Below are 17,804 nucleotides of genomic sequence, written 5' to 3'. Positions count from 1 at the left end.
CCACTTCACACCCACTAGGATAACTATAATTAAAAAAATAGACAATAGCAAGTGTTCAAAGACATGGAGAAATTGAAACTTAAATATTACTAGTGGAAATGTAAAATAGTGCAGCCACTTCAGAAAACAGTTTAGCAGTTTACTGAAAAGTTAAACACAAAATTACCATATGACACGACCATTCCACTCCTGAGATATATAGTTAAAAAATGAAAACATACATTCACAGAAAAATCTGTATACAAATGTTCTTAGCTGCATTAAATCATAATAGCAAAAAAGCGAAAACAATCCATATGCCCATCAGCTAATGAATGGGTAAATAAGATGTGCTATATCCATACAGTGGAATAGCTGGCAATAAAAAGGAACGATGTACATGCTATAACATGTTATGAGCCTCAAAAACACGCTAAGAAGCCAGTCACAAGACTACATGATTTCATTTACATCAACAGGCAAACTCATGTTAGACTATGGATTAGTAGTTATATCAATAATTGCTATTAATTACTATTAATAATTATTAATAAATTACTATTAATAATTGATAGACTATGCATTAGTAGTTATTAGACTATAGATTAGTAGTTTCTCAGGGCGCCTGGGTGGCTCAGTCCTTTAAGCGTCCAACTTTGGCTCAGGTCATGATCTCGCAGTTTGTGGGTTCGAACCCCTGTTGGGCTCTGTGCTGACAGCTCAGAGCCTGGAGTTGGTTTCAAATTCTGTGTCTCCCTCTCTCTCTCTGCCCCTCCCCTGCTAGTGCACTCTCTCCCTCTCTCTTGCTCTCTCTCAAAAAATAAACATTAAAAAAACTTTAAATCAGATTAGTAGTTTCTTAGGGTTGATGGGTAGGGGAGTAAAAGCCACTGGGTATGGGGGTTTCTTTCAGAGGAAGAGGAAAATGTTCTAAAATTAGACTGAAGTAATAGTTTCACAACTCTGTGAATACATTAAAAAACAATGAGTTTCACACTTTAAATAGGTGAACTGTACAATATATGAATTCTAGCTCTATAAGGCTTAAAAAAAAATTTAGAACTCAATCACAGGCAAATGTTCTTTTTCTGTTCAGTTCCTGCTTCCCTGGCTAGTACATCAGGAGCCACCTCAACCTCCCAAACTAGAACAGGAAGGGGAGAGTAAAAGTAATGACTTCACCAGAAGGCAACACTACAATAGCAATTCTTTTCAAATCTATAACCCCCTGAACCATTAGTGGTTCAGGAAAGTTTGTTTTCTGGTGGGCTCTACTATTTCCAAACTATACCATCTATTAATTAAACATGTTTCATGAAAATACATGTATGGTTCATAAAAAAAAGTGTTATACTAAATTCTACAGACAATCATTCTACTAGTATCTACAAATCAACTACTTAGGTCATACCTCCCTTCTCCTAAAACAAAACCAAGGCCAGGTCCTGTTATTCTCTAATAACAGAAGATTAAAAATTCATGCCAACCAACAATCACATTGGCTTTTTAAGACTATTTTAAGACTAAGAAGTCTGACCTGTCTCTTTCCCCACCACAGTTTAGGTCTGGTGTCAATCAAACAGGTGGTAAATGTTGGGGAGAGGAGCTTCTTGGCCAAACATCACAGAGCTATAGCTTCTTCCAAACACCAAACCTTACTTCCTGCAATTTATACAAACAGATCACAGGCCACCCTCTTCAAACTAAATCATAACCCAAGCAAGTAACACAGGATTCTATTTCTGGGTCTGTCATTAACTTACTGGATAATCCTGAAGCTTCAATCGCTCTACTTTGCTCAATAACTTAATCACAATTTCCAGTCTCAAAACCAAATTATGTGATCTAATAAAAAACTTTTTCCCAATTTATAGATTTGGTTTTATGATAATGACAAAAGCATATGATATTAAATGTTGTATGTTTAAACCATTTTTATTGAATGTACACGAAATATGAAAAATTCAAAAGATTGGTCTAAAAATGTTGAGCCTTTCTATTTTAAACTCTTAAAGGTATTCACTAAACAGAGGGAGAATAAGCTTTCAGAGAGGGCTGAAGTATTTTGAGGCTTTAAATTTAAACTCAGTTATATTTAGAAAGTCAAGATGCCACCTCTCTGGATCCTGTATCTTTATCTTGGGCATTTGATTCATGTGCTTTGCCTGGTGTAATTCAAAGCAAGAGATCCTACCATATCCCTAAAAAGTAAACATATCAGAATGTACTGATTACCAGAGGAATGTCCTACTGTACTGCCAATGAAAAGATGGAAAGCTGTAGTCTCCCACTGCTATAGCTGTTTAACAAAATAAAAATTACCTGTCTGGTCCCCAAAGTCAGTCTACAAACCACTTTATAAGAACCAATTCTATTCCATTCTTGAAAATCCTGACTCAAGAGTTCACAGTGAAACCTAGAGAATCTATTAAATAAAAGTATGTCAGGAGATTCTGATGTACAACTTAATCCAGGAACTATTGGTTTAGGACAAGGATAGCAGAAAGGTTCCATATCATTTACCAATTATGCTCAATTGTGCTCAACAGGTAATAGCTACCTGCAGTGCTACACCGAGGTCATGCCTAAAAACAACCGGAAATTAGTAGTTTGCCACAGACATAAATGATGGGGAAGTGGCCACATGCAAACCATCTAGCTGTCATCTGTGATCGAGACTACTGAACGGGCTTTTTTTATGGACACTTTTGGGGTAAGAGAAGAAGAAACTTAGATCTGGATTATTTACTTTTAACTGGCAGAAGCTCTGGCTGATTCTGGGAGGGTAAGAAGCAGCAAGAATAGGCCCACTGGCATATGTATCAGTATTCTCCAAAAGTACTTATTAAGCTTCCCAGTATTATACAGGAAAAAAAAAAGATAAAGTTTCTGCTCTCAAATTGTCAATAATCTTCTGTGACAAATGAAAATTCTACACAATTATATAAATTTGGTTCAGAAAAAAAAAGGTGGATGTGCCTTGAGGGGTTCCACTTTAGGTAAAGGTGGAAGCCAGTAGAACATGGAGTACCATGCAAAAACAACTATAATTTTTTGATTCAAGAGGAAATCAACTGTAGGTTCCTCATCAGTACATGACTAAATTAACATGTTAAGATTTCACTGGCTGCATTTTCCAGGGTGAAAAAACAAAAACAAAAATGGGAGGTGGGGAGAGGCTATATAATCAAGGCATGACCCACTGGAAGGCAAATGATCTGCTTTATATTGTTTTGTATACATCTAACATTCGATTGCTGGCTCATAGGGGGCCAGGTATATACCAAATTAACTTTTCTATGTCCCACAATGCTTAGCTCATGTTTTGTACATAATACTCTAAAAATGTATGAATTGGTGTAAAGAAGGACAACTCTTACAGATATTTCAAAAAGAACAGTAAAAGAACTTGGTACCGAGACATGAAGGGTCAAAGGAGCGGACAGGGTGAAATTATGCCAAAAAGTAAGGGGAGGGGGGAATGTGTTAGGTTAAAAGAGAAAATAAACATAATAACCAAATGTAATATGTAGACATTGTCTGGGTACTGATTCAATTAAAAACCAACTGTAAAAAGACAAACAATTGAAAGCATTTTATTATAAACTGGTTGTTAGCTAACACCAGGAAATATTGTCAACGTTGTTATACACGATGGCATGTGGTTATGTGCCAAGATATCTTTAAGAGATGTATACTAAAGTTTACAGAGGTGAAAAGATTTTCTTTAAAATAGGCAAAAAAGAAAAAGACAGTTGAGGTATATGTGACACATATGGTCAAATCTGTGATGGATAAATAGGGATTTGTTATATATTATCTACTTGTGCATATACTGAGCAATGCAGTTGTGGACCTTCCTGTTACTTGATCAACTCCGGCACTGTACAATTAATTCTTTTTCTTTTCTTAGATTTCAGGAAGCTTAAGAATGACTAGTACTTCTGAAGAAAACAGCCTAGACTCAATGAGAAGAAAACAGGCATTCATTTGTTAGCTCTACTAATAGGAATCTCTCTGAATCTACTCAAAGAACTTCTTGTAAATTAATATGAGAACTGAATATGAGCCAAGAGAGTGACTCAGCTGCTAAAAAGAAACCAAATACAATCTTAAACTTCATTAAAAGAATAGTACCCAGATCAAGGAGGGTAGCAGTCCCATGCACTCTTCACTGCTTAGTTCACAACTGGAGTATTGTGCTCTGTTTTGAGCACCAAATTTTAAAAACACTTACAAGCTAGAATGCTTGCAGGGAGAGATATCAGACCAGTGAGGAGTTTAGAAGCCCAATGTCAAGTGTAGAATGACTGAAAAAACTAGGTGTGTTTAGCGTAAAGAAGAAAACACTTCCCAGTCTTCCATGTCACCTCAACCAGAGACCCCCAGTATAGTATTTTCCAGAGGATTTCAAGAGTTGGTAATAGGCATTCCACTGCCAGATAAGTTTAAAATAAATATTGTTTTCTCTAATAGATTTATCAAAATGTGCAATATCCTCAAGTGCTTTGTGATTCTTTAGGGATGGTCAGTATTTCCCAAATGTGACCATCTGTTCATTCATACAACAAAAATTCACCAAGCCGCAATTATTTGCCAAACACTCCTCCAAGTGCTGGGGATACAATGAACATTTTTAAGATTCTGGAGCATACCTTGTAAAATAGCCAACCTGAACCTCTTGATATTCCTCTAACTTCCATTGTGCTTCCATATCTCTAGGGTTTTTTTTTTTTATTCTGTCAGCCTAGAAGGTCCATCACTAATCTTGATTCAAACATTATCTCCAACACAAAGCTTTTCTGACCATAAGCAAAAACTCTCTTTTCAACAAGCCAATGGCTCCTTCTCTGTATCCGTTCTTTGTGAACAGACTATGCCTTTTAATCACCTTCAGATCTCTCATAATGCCCAGGACAGTGTCCTGCATGCACAGGTGTTCAAGAAATATTTGCTCAATGAATAATCATTGAATTATTGAAGGATTATCTTGTTAAAGAACACAAACTAGGTCTCTACTGTTCCACACAGGACCAGAAAAGAAATGAAGTTAAAGGAAATTTTGCCTCAGTTAGAGCTAATGACAATCTACCTTACAGGTATCAGTGACTATAGGTGTTCTAAGAGTAGCCAAAGGACTATGTATTAAGTGCTTTAGTGGGAAATCTCACTGGCCAGAATGATTAATTCTCAAGATCCTAGGAACTACTGTATTTCTCACTATAGTAGACAAAAGGAAACTTTTGATATATTTGTATCAATATTAAAATTAAGCTTAAATACCCTTTCATTTACTGCTATAGTGAATATATAATGATGCCTGTTATGTGTTATTTACAGTGCTAAGTATAGAGGATAAATAACAAAAGACACTGTCTCCATCCTAGAAGAGTCAATATAAGGTTGCTCCCAAAGCAAATATGAATGCCTAGGTCATTTACCGCAGTAAGAAATGCTCCTTAGATGAGGAAATTCTTTAGATAAATGATTTTCAATATTTTGCAGGCAGAGAAATAACCATGAAGCCATTAGCTCTTCTTAAAGACATCTACTGAAACCACTAAATACATTAAGTTCTTCAAAAAAACAAAGCTAGGGGCGCCTGGGTGGCTCAGTCGGTTGAGCGGCCGGCTTCGGCTCAGGTCATGATCTCACGGTCCATGAGTTCGAGCCCCGCGTCGGGCTCTGTGCTGACAGCTTAGAGCCTGGAGCCTGTTTCAGATTCTGTGTCTCCCTCTCTCTGACCCTCCCCTGTTCATGCTCTGTCTCTCCCTGTCTCAAAAATAAATAAACGTTAAAAAAAATTTAAAAAAAAGTTTAAAAAAAAAAACAAAAAACAAAGCTAGCCATTCTGCCTTTTTAGTCAAAAACTAGAAAACAGAAGAAATTCCAGGATACCTCCATATGCCAAGGCTTATCTCTGCAATGTCACTCCCAAACTAAAACCTGTAGTCTTTTACTTGTGTAAGGACCCTTTTACTTGTGTCCCCAGCATTTAGTACATTGCCCAACACACAGCAGATGGTAATAAATGAGCAAACATGTGAGAGAAATTAATGAGCCCAATGTCCCTGGATGAAAACAGTATCTTAAAGAAGCACTAACAAGTGGTTTTTCTTATTAGAAACCTGCCAACAATACAGTACCAGACAAGTAGATCTTAAGTCTAGTTTTCATTATAAATCAAAGTGCTATTTTTAGGTCACTTATTGATAAGTAATTACTGTAAGTAAACCTAAGGTCTTGGTTGCTTCTAGGGAACTAAAATTAATTCCTTAATCAGCAGAGTTAAACGACCAAATTGTAATGCAGAGAAAAACCCAAACACTTAACACACCCTCAACTTGACCCATAGATTACAATAAAATAATTTATTATAAAACTGATTTATTAACATAACCGCCCAAAAAGGAAAGTACTTTGGGGCACCAGGGTGGCTCAGTCAGTTAGGTGTCTGACTTTGGCTCAGGTCGTGATCTCATGGTTCGTGGGTTCAAGCCCTGCGTCAGGCTCTGTGCTGACAGCTCAGCCTGGAGCCTGCTTTGGATTCTGTGTCTCCTTCTCTCTCTGCCCCTCCCTCCCTCCCTCACACTCTTTCTCTTTGCCCCTGCCCCACTAGAGCTCTGTCTCATCTCTCAAAAATAAAACGTTATAAAAAAAATTTTAATAAAAAAAGCAAACTTTGATAACACCAAGTGTTTAAACTGCTCTTCAAAAGTGTTATGATTCACGTTTTTCTAAGTTCTCATATAAACCATAAAAATCATCCTTGTTTATTTTTTCTGATTATAAAAATGGTATGAGCTCACTGTAGAGAACTTAGAAAATATAAACAGGTTCAAAGGAGAAAATAAGGACTACCCATTGTAACGGTTTCTTTCAGTCTTTTTTTCTATCCAGTTATAGCTTCTTTATATACCATCACTCTTCCTACCCACTGGGCAAGAAACAATATCCTAACTATGATAGTAACCCAAATAGCCACAGTAGATTCATGTTCCAGGTACAATTTCTTATGTCTAAATTTTACAGATGCGTACTTCCATAAAATAAGACCAAATCTGCTATTCTGTAATTTTTTTAAGTTTATTTATTTTGAGATGGCATGTGCGTGCACAAGTGGGAGAGAGGCAGTGACAGAACAAGAGCGAGAATATCCCAAGCAGGCTCCACTTGCTGGATCGATCTCACGAACCATGAGATCATGACCTGAGCAGACATCGAGAATCGGATAAGCCACCCAGGCGCTCCACTATTTCGTAATTCTTAAAAGTATCCCTTTTGATTCTGTCTCCTCCTTGCCTCCAGAATTCTACAAAGGAGACTCAAGTAAAAATACATCCAATGACTGGAAATGGACCCAAATTTAACAAGGGAAGAAGGTATTCTCAATAGTTTTATGTCCCTTACTCTGTTATTGTCACAAGACAAGTTCTGCTCCAAGTAGCTCAGGTCCTTTGGGGTCCATAACCTTTAAGTTCTATCTCAAAAACCCAAAGTATGTTCTTAAAACTTTCTCAGTTTCTACTAAACAGTACAAGACCAGAAACAGAATGCAGGATCTGGGTCCCAGTCTCTGCTCTACTAAACAACTGGAGTGACACTGAGTCTTAGCTTGTATCTCATTTTCTCTATTTGTCAATAAGCATATTACTTGCCCTACCTCTATTACTTGGCTGGTGGGAGGTTCCAGAATCCAACAAATTAGAGAAAATACTTTTCAAAAAGTATTATTCAAATGTAAGATGAGTATTTTTCCAAAATACACATCCCCTATAATAAACTATATAAAACATGACTTCCCCATTTCATGGGGAAGGCAAAGATGCCTTTTCTGATGGTGATTCCTGTCTATTTACATGAGGATATAATACCTTCAACAGCTCCTTACAAAGGGTAGACAGGTAAAGCATGTCTTAGATTCACAGACCCAACCACACTAGCAGAAACTGAATCCATATATTATTTATCTCCGTACCATGAGTCAGTCAACCTGCTCCTGACTGTAGCATATTTGACTATTGTATATTTCCCGAAGTTCTACACCCAAACCACAGAAACTTTAGTCATTTTTAACAATTTAATAAGCACCCACGTACCCACCAACTAAAATCTAAGATCTTAACAATAACTTATTTTTACCTCTCAACCCCATCTCTATAAACAAACAATTTAAAATTATTAGCGAGTTCTAGTGGTCTGCCCCCCTCATCCATTCCTCTCACAAATCTGTGTCAACATACAATAAGGACAGGTCTGAACTGTAAGAAAAATTACAATTCCAATTTCTGAGATCTTCAATAAGGTAACATCAGCACTACAACAATCAGATCAATCTTATTTCCTTGATATCACTATACTACTGTCCAGGTAGGTGAATTCAGTTACAGCTTTTAGCTGTACTGAAAATGAAATGTACTGAAATGTACTGAAAATGTTGTATACAGATACACAGAGTCGTCCTGGAATAATCAACTCTACAGTGTCTCTCCCATATGTGACCTAACTCTTCAGGACCATCTCTACATAGGAAGATTATGAAAAAATAGCCAATGCTATGCTACAGTTTGAATGTGTCCTCCCTAAAATTCATCACATGTTGAAATCCTAACCCCCAAAAACGATGGTAGTAGGAAGCGGGTCTTTGGGAGGTGCTTAGGTCATGAGAGTAGAACTTTCATGCATAGGATTAGTGTCTTACTAAAGAGGCTCCAGAGGGATCCCTTGCACCTTTCACCATGTTAAGGTGCCAGCTACAAAGGGGGCCTTTACCAGAAGGCAACCATGCTGGTGTGCCTTCATCTTAGACTTACCAGCCTCCAGAATGACAAGCAATTAACTTCTGTTACTTATAAACTACGTAGTCTGTGGTATTTTGTTATAGCCGTCCAAACAGACTAAGACAGCCAACATGCAAAGTTTGTAGAGACTCTCTCTAAAAACTCCCACACAAGGACTTTCCCCACCCCCAAACTGTTAGCATTTCAACTCAGAAGAGAGTTCTCTAAGATTATGTTTCGACAATAGTGCCTCTTATTGCATTCCATAAGCGTGAGTCCATCACAAACTACTTCACCCATTGATGATGGGAAGGAAGTCAGACAGGGCAGCGTCAACGTAGGTCTGATTAGGCTAAAACGAAATCACTTCAGATTTATGGTAAAAATTCTTAAAGCAACCAGAGTGGTTTAGTTAATTATTAAAACTAGGTTTATTAAATGTGTCAAAGTAAGAGTTCTTATTGAATATGGTTCTAATTATATTCTTATTTATCCTATATTTTATCTTGTTACAGTACTAAAGTTTGACACCATATATGAATCTCATTTGCTTTCTGTTTCAGTTACTTTGTTTCAATTCTATAGAAAAGTGATAACCATTTTGAAAGACATCACATTCTCAGGTAATCAGTTGATATGTCAAGCAGAATAGCAGCCAAAGGTACCTAACTACAAAAGGTTACTTAAAATAAGTAGAATGCCATTGTTATAAATATAAATACAACATCTGGCTCCACATAACAAAGCTATTTCCATATCCCAACAGATGGCCCATAGTAATAATGCTTTGCTGATCTGGTTATAACAAATTATATTAAATCCAAAATCCTGTATAGCAGATGCCTTTTCCAATTTCAGTATAAGTCAATCTCTTTAACCAAAACACTGTGCTTTGGTTCTTGTGATTTGTGCACTAAAATCCAATTACACCAATTAAGATGGTCAAATTTTTTGACAGTTGTTATAAAATGCCACTGTGGGGTTTTCTGAGTTTTGGAGTGAAAGACGGTAGTGTACCTCTATCTAGGACTGAAACATTAACTGCTGAAAATGGAAAACAAAAATTCAGTTATAGGAAAGCTAAGGAAGGTAAAAGTGAGTTTCTGCTGTCTTAAGCCAAGGTTTCTGAACAGTAACAACGTGGTTAAGTTACTAAAGGTTAAGTGACTAACAAAGACAACAGTGAAGACCATGAAAATAATGCAATTTCTGAGCTGAGAGGCTATTAGCAAGGACAAACAAAAAGCAGCATAAACATGTATCCCTGTGCACTACAGTATTAGGTTCACATTTTTTTTAATGTGGACACAATGTCAACTTTAATTTTGCTGTTTGTTTCCCCAACATACTCAAAATCCAATCTTCATATTCTCGTCATGCCCCCTTACTTGAAATATTACCCTCCGTTAACTCCTATAACGCAGTAAGCAGTACAATGTAGTGATTAACAGCCATGGAGTTCTGAAAATAGACTGCAGGCGTTCAAATCCTGCCTCTTTCCATCCCTACCTACACAACCTTAGGCAAACTACTTAATCTCTCTGTGCCCGTTTCCTCTCTGTGCCTACAAAATTGATAAAAATAAAATCTTTCAGAGTTGTTATGAGAATTATATAAATAATAAATGTAAAGTACTTAGAACACTTTCAGACCCACAGTAAGACTTCAGAAAATGTTAGCTATTACTATTATCACTACCACTATCATCATCATCACACCCACTGATGTTCTGAAAGAAAAGGCAGAAATATGAGATGACTTATCTAAATCACAAACAAGTGACAGAATCTGGTTAAAAAAAACAACAACTATACAAACACACACACACACACACACACACACACACACAAGTGTTCATTTTAAGTCCTGAAGATTAAACATTAAAAATCACTGATTCACTGGGGCGCCTGGGTGGCTCAGTCGGTTACGCATTCGACTTCAGCTCAGGTCATGATCTCACAGCTCGTGAGTTCGAGCCCCGTGTCGGGCTCTGTGCTGACTCAGAGCCTGGAGCTTGCTTTGAACTGTGTCTCCCTCTCCCTCTCTACCCCTCCTGCGCTCATGTTCTGTCTCTCTCTGTCTCAAAAATAAGTAAACATTTAAAAAAAAATTTTTTTTTTTTTTAAATTACTCATGGGGCGCCTGGGTGGCTTGGTCGGTTAAACATCCGACTTCGGCTCAGGTCATGATCTCACAGTCCGTGAGTTCGAGCCCCGCGTCAGGCTCTGTGCTGACAGCTCAGAGCCTGGAGCCTGTTTCAGATTCTGTGTCTCCCTCTCTCTCTGTCCCTCCCCTGTTCATGCTCTGTCTCTGTCTCAAAAATAAATAAACATTAAAAAAAATTTTTTTTTATTAAAAATAAATAAATAAATAAATAAATAAATAAATAATAAAAAATTACTCATTCACTAAGGGGATTTCCCAGCCCCTCTAATTATCCAGAAATTCATATAAGAATCCTTTAAGGGGCGCCTGGGTGGCTCAGTCGGTTGAGCATCTGACTTCGGCTCAGGTCATGATCTCACAGTCTGTGAGTTCGAGCCCCACATCAGGCTCTGTGCTGATGGCTCAGAGCCTGGAGCCTGCTTCTGATTCTGTGTCTCCCTCTGTCTCTGCCCCTTCCCTGATCATGCTCTGTCTCTCTCTGTCTCAAAAATAAATAAAAACATTAAGAAAAAAAAAAAAAAAGAATCCTTTAAGTTAGAACAGCAGCACAGAGTAATAGGAAGCAATGAACAAGAAGATCCAATGGACTAAGAAGATCCAATAGCTCCATTACTGATTTAAATTTACAATCTTGGGTAAATAAACTAATCTGAACTTCAAATCGCTCATCTCAAAAAATGCTTTGCCTATATTATAGGACTGGGAATGCTGTATGGTATACGTAAACCATTAACACTACATGAATGTTCGAGGGCCGTGTCTTACTCATTTTTATATCCCTAAGGCCTAGCAGAATGCATAGCAGAGGTTACACTCTAAAAGAGGGGTGGAGGGCATCTGGGTGGCTCAGTCAGTTACACATAAGACTTCACTCTGGCTCTGGTCATGATCTCAAGGTCATGAGATCAAGCCCTGCAGTGGACTCCGTGCTGAGCATGGAGCCTGCTTGGGATATATTCTCTCTCTCTCTCTCTCTCTCTCTCTCTCTCTCTCTCTCTCTCTCTCTCTGTCTCCCCCTCTGCTCCTCCCCCAGCTAGGGCGAGTGCTCTCTTAAAAAAAAAAAAAAAAAAAAAAAAAAAGAAGAAGAAGAAAGAGAAGAAAAGAAAAGAAAAATAAAAGAGCTTTAAGAAATTTTTTAAAAAATAAAAAATGAAGTAAAAGGGGTAAAATTGGCAGGGTGAGGATGAAGATGAAGAAATGGAAGGGTTTTTAAAAGTATAAGAAACTCAAAAATTCAATAGATAAATGAATAAAAGGTAGCATATTATTCAGCAATAAAAGAGAATGAAATAGTGATACAAACTACAAGATGGGTAACCCTTGAAACATTATGCTAAGTGAAAGAAGCCAGACACAAAAGACCATATGCTGTATGATTCCATTTATATGAAATGTCCAGAACAGGGTACAGACTTCCTTTTTGGGGATGATGAAATGACTAAAGATGATTGTGGTGATGTGATGGATAAACAACTTGATGAATATACTAAAAACTGTTAAGCTGTCTAAACCAGTGAACTGTACAGTATGTGAATTATACCTCAATAAAACTTTAAAGAATTAAGAAAAAAGTTTGCGAGAACCATTAAAGTATAAAGTCACTGGCTTTAGAACATGTTTCTTTTTTAAAGAAAAAACATCCGGGGTACCTGGGTGGCTCAGTCGGTTAAGCATCCAACTTTGGCTCAGGTCATGATATGATGGTTTGTGAATTCGAGCCTTGCGTCAGGCTCTGTGCTAACAGGTAGGAGCCTGGAGCCTGCTTCAAATTCTGTGTCTCCTCCTCTCTCTGCCCCTCCCATGCTCATGTTCTGTCTCCCAATAATAAATAAACGTTAAAAACAAAAACTTGAGTTTTCTGATATTTGAGTAGCTCTGACATGTGGACAAGACTGAGACTGGCAGAAGCATTAGGAGAAAACACTTAAAATTACCACCCCAGACCATAAGATCTCTACAAATCCTTCTGTGGAAAAAAAATCTGACATCTATTCTTATCCTTCCTTTCGAAATTCTAAGGTTAAAAATTACTTCCTGGTCCTACTTCAATAGTGTTTTCATCATGATCATTGATTCTAAACTTCCAGACTACCTTTGATACCGTGAACCATACTACCTCTCCTCTTCTTGGCTTCTGTAGCAGTAAGGTATTTCCTGATTCTTCTCAGAATGTTTTACCTGTTAGCCTATATAAAACGACACCCAAAATTCCAAACTTCAAAGTTACTTCACCAGCATACTACCAACTTCCCATCACTCATCTGCTCACCTGTTTTTTACTTCCATCTGTAGCCCTGGTCAGTGAACAATCTACATTTTCATCTGTTAATCCTATAGCAATGTACTACTCTACTCAATTCTTCATTGTCTTTACTAAGGTTGGAAAGCAGTGGTATGGCTCAACCAAAATAATTCCTATGCTATTTCTAAGTGGCTTTGCAACATGGGGTACATTTTTTTCTTCTGAACAGTCTCTGTTTTTCTAACTGTTCTGCTTAAACTAGCCCCCATTTCCAGAGTCAAACGAGCGAAGAGAGAAGGCCATCAGGACTGGCAGGAAACTAGCCTGCTACTGAAAAATTTATTGTACACAATCTAGCGTTGCCCATAACCAATCTTAGCTCATTTTCCTTCACAGTGATACTTCCCTGATTTCCCTATTATCAGTCATCCTCCCAGGACTCTAGGCTTTTTGTCTTTTAATGTTTTATTTGCATTCCTCCCTTTGCCCACAATCATTATTAAGTTGAAATTAATTTTTACTCACATATACATCTTCTTATATATCCTATGCTTCTTAGGACAGTGTAATAACCAAATATAAAAGCTCAAAAATGAGACTGCCTGGGTTCAAATCCTGGCTCTGCAGCTTACTCTATGGGATTTGGAGCAAGTTACTTAACCTCTCTGTAGCTTGGTCTCTTCATAGGAATAGTAAGACCTTATTATGAAGATTTTGAATTAAATACAATTAATAAGCTTAGAACAGTGCCTGGGAAACAGGAAACAATAAACGTTGGCTATTAGTTTATTCCCATAATCATTATGTCAGAACCTAATCTTATTCCTAAATTCTCAAAGAGCATTCTAGTCAGTCTCCTCGCTCCAGAACATTCAGATAATACAAAAACCTTCATCGGGAACCATATGCATGATCTCAGTCCTAGTCGTTAGAACCCAATATGGCACCTCATCAAACTAAACCTTCCATCCTTGACAGATTCTCCACAAACACCTACTCACCAATCCTGAACTCATCTGTCACTGCTCACCAACACAGATTCTCTGTGCAGGCCAACAGGCTTAGTATCTTTTATAAACACTGTCACTTCTCCACCTTTGTAAACACCCCTCCTTCACCCTCCTGGAATACATCTTCTTCCCTTTGAAAATTCCTATCTTTTGCAAATCTCACTTATACCTTGAACGTTGGTTGCACTGCTATTCCAACCAGGCGTTTGATGATGCTTGATAATTATGAATGACGTCTTACATGCTGTTTCCCCAAAGAAGTTGAAGCATTTGTAGAGACCACATATTTTATTCCTTGAGTCTCTTCACACAGACTACTTCGCACACGGCACAGTATTTTGCCGAAATACACAAATGCTGACTGACTTACTAAAAAACTGTTTCGGAATGCATCAGAAAAACAGTCTCTATTTTCCACTGCCCCACCCAAACTTAGCATGATGAAAGCAGATAGAATCTGTATTTATTTTTATTTTGCACAGGAGAATACACTAACAGTTGTACCACATAAAAGGAAAATATATTCAAAGAGAACACACAATGCAAAAGAACAAATCAAGAAAAAGTGACAGTGCCAGCCATCTTGGAATCTGAAAAGTGACTTCAAAATATTAAGATTTTATTTCACCCAAACTAATGAACCAAAGAGAGCCAAAATAAACATGTCCTGACTCCATCCAAAAACTACCTAATGAAAGCATGACAAAGTCCCCGGTATCACAAAAAAATCAAGAACAAGATTCACCTCAACTCCGAGAGACACAAAAAGAAAAAACAAATCCTCAGGTGTACATAAAAAAAAAAAAAAAAAAAAAAAAAAAAAAAAAAACTAAAAAAGTCAATCACATCTATATATGCCACCAAAACAGAAATATGAAGGGAGTTACTGCTTTTCTACAAATATTTGCTATGGTCTAGGAGGAATAAAAGGCTTCTCTCACTGCTACTCTAGCTACCGGGAGCAATCTGTGGTCACACAAGAGCAAAACACAGGAAGATGGAAACCTTTAACCTGGAAGAGACATTAAAAAAAAACTACCCAAAACACATGTTTCAAAACCAGTTTCAAAATACAAAGCAGCTCAAAGGTACTCAATAGAACGAAAAGAAAAGTGAAATAAAAGAGCTCCCACGAAATATGTGACTCAGTGAAAACTATCTAGTACCCCCTTGCAAATAAAGAGCAATGGATGGAATACTTTCATGACATGCACTCGTTCCAGTGGGAAGCAAAATAGAAGGAAAAAATAAAGTGAATGTCAGGAAAAGCCAAGATGCCCACCAACCTCTGACTCCCTGGCCAGCCCAACGCAGCTCATTCAGGAATCCAACTGAACTGCACAACACAGAAAAGGGACATCTTTGCCAGCCAAACACGCGCGCGCACACACGCACACGCACACACACACACACACACACAAAGTAGAACGGAGAAGTGAAAACTATACACCTCAATGCATCAGCAGCTAGAGCCCACTCTTTTAGACGGAGCAACAGAGAAAAGAACAAGAACAGCTAAATGGAGAGGAGGAAAGACGTCTCTGAAAACTAAGCCCTGTCATGTCCCCTACTGCTCTCAATTTCCGAGAGTACAACTCTTGCTTTCTCCCAGCTAACCAACAGTCGGCCTCAGCAAAGCAAACTGACCCTAACACCTTCCACGCCACGGGAGGAAATCAAAGAGGAAAAACCACCGCGTAAACCTCCCTCCTCACCAGCTGCAAAAAATGGAGGGGGGAGGGGGGAGACACCCTACCACGTGGGCAGGATGCAACACACACAGGGCAGCAACACGTCCGCATGGAACGGCGGCCCCTGCCCCAATGCCGGCAGAGGACACGCCGTCAGGATGGGTGGGAACGGAGGCCCCTCGCGCGGGCCTCACCCAGAAGGGCACCCCTGAGACGCGACATATTGCCCGACCCGCCGGCCGAAAAGCACCCCAAGCTTGAAGGGAAGAAGCTGCCATGCCGAGGTAGGGGGCCAGCCCAGGCCAGGGGGCAGGTCGCGGAGAGGAAGAGACGGCCGCTGTCCTCGGACTCGGCGCCCCCGGGAACCCCGTCTGGCTCCCCCGGGCCCCGCCTGGGGGAGGGGCCGGAGGCGCGGAGCTGCCGCTTCCCGGCTGAGGGGCAGCAGCAGCTGAGGAGAAGCGCCGCGGGGGAGGGAGGGACCCAGCCCTCGCCACCCGCCAAGCCCCAGCCCGGGCCCGGGCCCCCTGCCCCGCCCGCCACCCACGCCGCAGCGCGGCCGCGGCCGAGAGAAGGGAGAGGGCGTCTCGCGGAGGGCAGCCCCTGCCTCCGTCCCGGGAGATGCCCCAGCCCCGCCTCCTCGCCCGCCGCCCCGGCCCCGCCGCCCTGGCGGCTGGCACTCACCTCAAGGCTGCGCAGGCCGGGACGGCCCGGCCGAGCCCCCGGCCGCTGCGTGCGTCTCCGCCCCCGGGAAAGATCCCAACGGCGCCTGGTGCGAGCGGCCGAGGCCCCGAGCAGCGCCGAGAGCGGCGGCGGCAGCGGGAGCAGCCAACATCCGGGGCCGCGCACCCGGAACTACTTCCCGACCCGCTCCCCTCCCGCCCCCGCCGTCGCCTCCGCCTCTCGCGACGTCGCTGCGCCACCGGCACGGCGTCAGCGGCGTCCCCTCCCCTCCGCGGTCACGGCCACTTCACCGCGCGCGGGATCCCTCCGCTGGGACAAGTAGTGCCCCTCGACTAGGGGGGGCTCTGCCTCGGCGCGGCGGGTGTTTTGGAGCGGCCGGCAGCTCCGAGGGATGTGGGGTGTCCACGCATCAAAGTGGAGACTAGGAAGTTTGGGAGAGGGCTGTGGACAGCAGGGACCTGCGGCCTTGGACCCTGCTCACAGATTTCCCAGACCCCGTGCTCCGGAGGGTTGACGCCTCGTGACCTTGCCCCCCACCCCTTCCCAGCCACCTCACCGTAGCGACAGGCCCCTCGGCCTCTACGGGGAAACCAGACCCCTTTTCCAACTTCGCACACCGCGAATTCTACGGGCCCCAAACAAGGGCACCTTGGACCTTCGGCTCACCCTTCCTTTTAGAACCTCCCAAGTCCCGGGCTCTAGGCCCATCTCTGCCGAGGCCATACCCTGCCCTAGCCTTAGTTTCCTTCTTAAAGCAGCTGGCATTCTAAAGGCCCTTCTTGATTCTAAAGTTAGTTGTTCAGCTTATGGTCCTTGCTATCAACAGGTGGAGCCTACAGAAGGGCAGTTTGGACGACTTGTGAACTTTGGAATTTACCTCTACGTCAATCTTCACTGATTCTTTCTCTAAACTATTAGCACTGCTAATCTGCCCTGTAATTTCACACTTAATTACATTCAGACCTCTAATTTGCTGTTGCTTCATTGGGTTAGTCACATACATAAAAGCAAGCACCCAACATGCTTTTGAACTCACGGTAGGTGCTCAGTATTTGGATACTCGGACATTTGTTAGATGAATACTAGCTTAATCGGATGAAGGAAATAGGAGAGGTTTGAGTGAATTGGCCCTGGGAATCTTTCTGACATGGTCCGGTAGGGATCAGATAAAGACCTCAAGTAGTTAAAGAGCTGAGGACCCAATTCCCTCAGCAAACACGGAACACTTGCCATTTGCCGAGCATTTCTAGGCAAT

At 40.6% G+C, this 17,804-nt stretch overlaps 1 protein-coding gene and 1 long non-coding RNA gene across 4 annotated transcripts in view; one reads left to right on the top strand and one right to left on the bottom strand.

The window, feature by feature from the left end:
• The window catches only part of FOXJ3 (forkhead box J3), a 147,685-nt gene extending 130,964 nt beyond the window's left edge, over window positions 1–16,721 (bottom strand). Inside the window, exon 1 of one of the 2 annotated variants that reach the window (XM_019429184.2) lies at window positions 16,550–16,721. The gene's annotated coding sequence lies outside the window, so the exon portion shown is untranslated. Of the gene's footprint in view, window positions 1–14,346; window positions 14,909–16,549 lie in introns of those variants that run through there. The other variant, XM_019429185.2, reaches the window with a different exon arrangement.
• The window catches only part of LOC128775445 (uncharacterized), a 48,061-nt gene continuing 46,204 nt past the window's right edge, over window positions 15,948–17,804 (top strand). For both annotated transcript variants that reach the window (XR_008420140.1, XR_008420141.1), the window contains exon 1: window positions 15,948–16,152. This is a non-coding gene — a long non-coding RNA (uncharacterized LOC128775445). The remainder of the gene's footprint in view (window positions 16,153–17,804) is intronic.

Source organism: Panthera pardus, unplaced genomic scaffold (genome assembly GCF_024362965.1).
Source record: "Panthera pardus isolate Hobbes unplaced genomic scaffold, ASM2436296v1 HiC_scaffold_11, whole genome shotgun sequence".
Lineage (NCBI taxonomy): Eukaryota > Metazoa > Chordata > Mammalia > Carnivora > Felidae > Panthera > Panthera pardus.
Note: the sequence above shows the minus strand (reverse complement) of the source record. Positions and strands in the feature narration are given on the sequence as shown.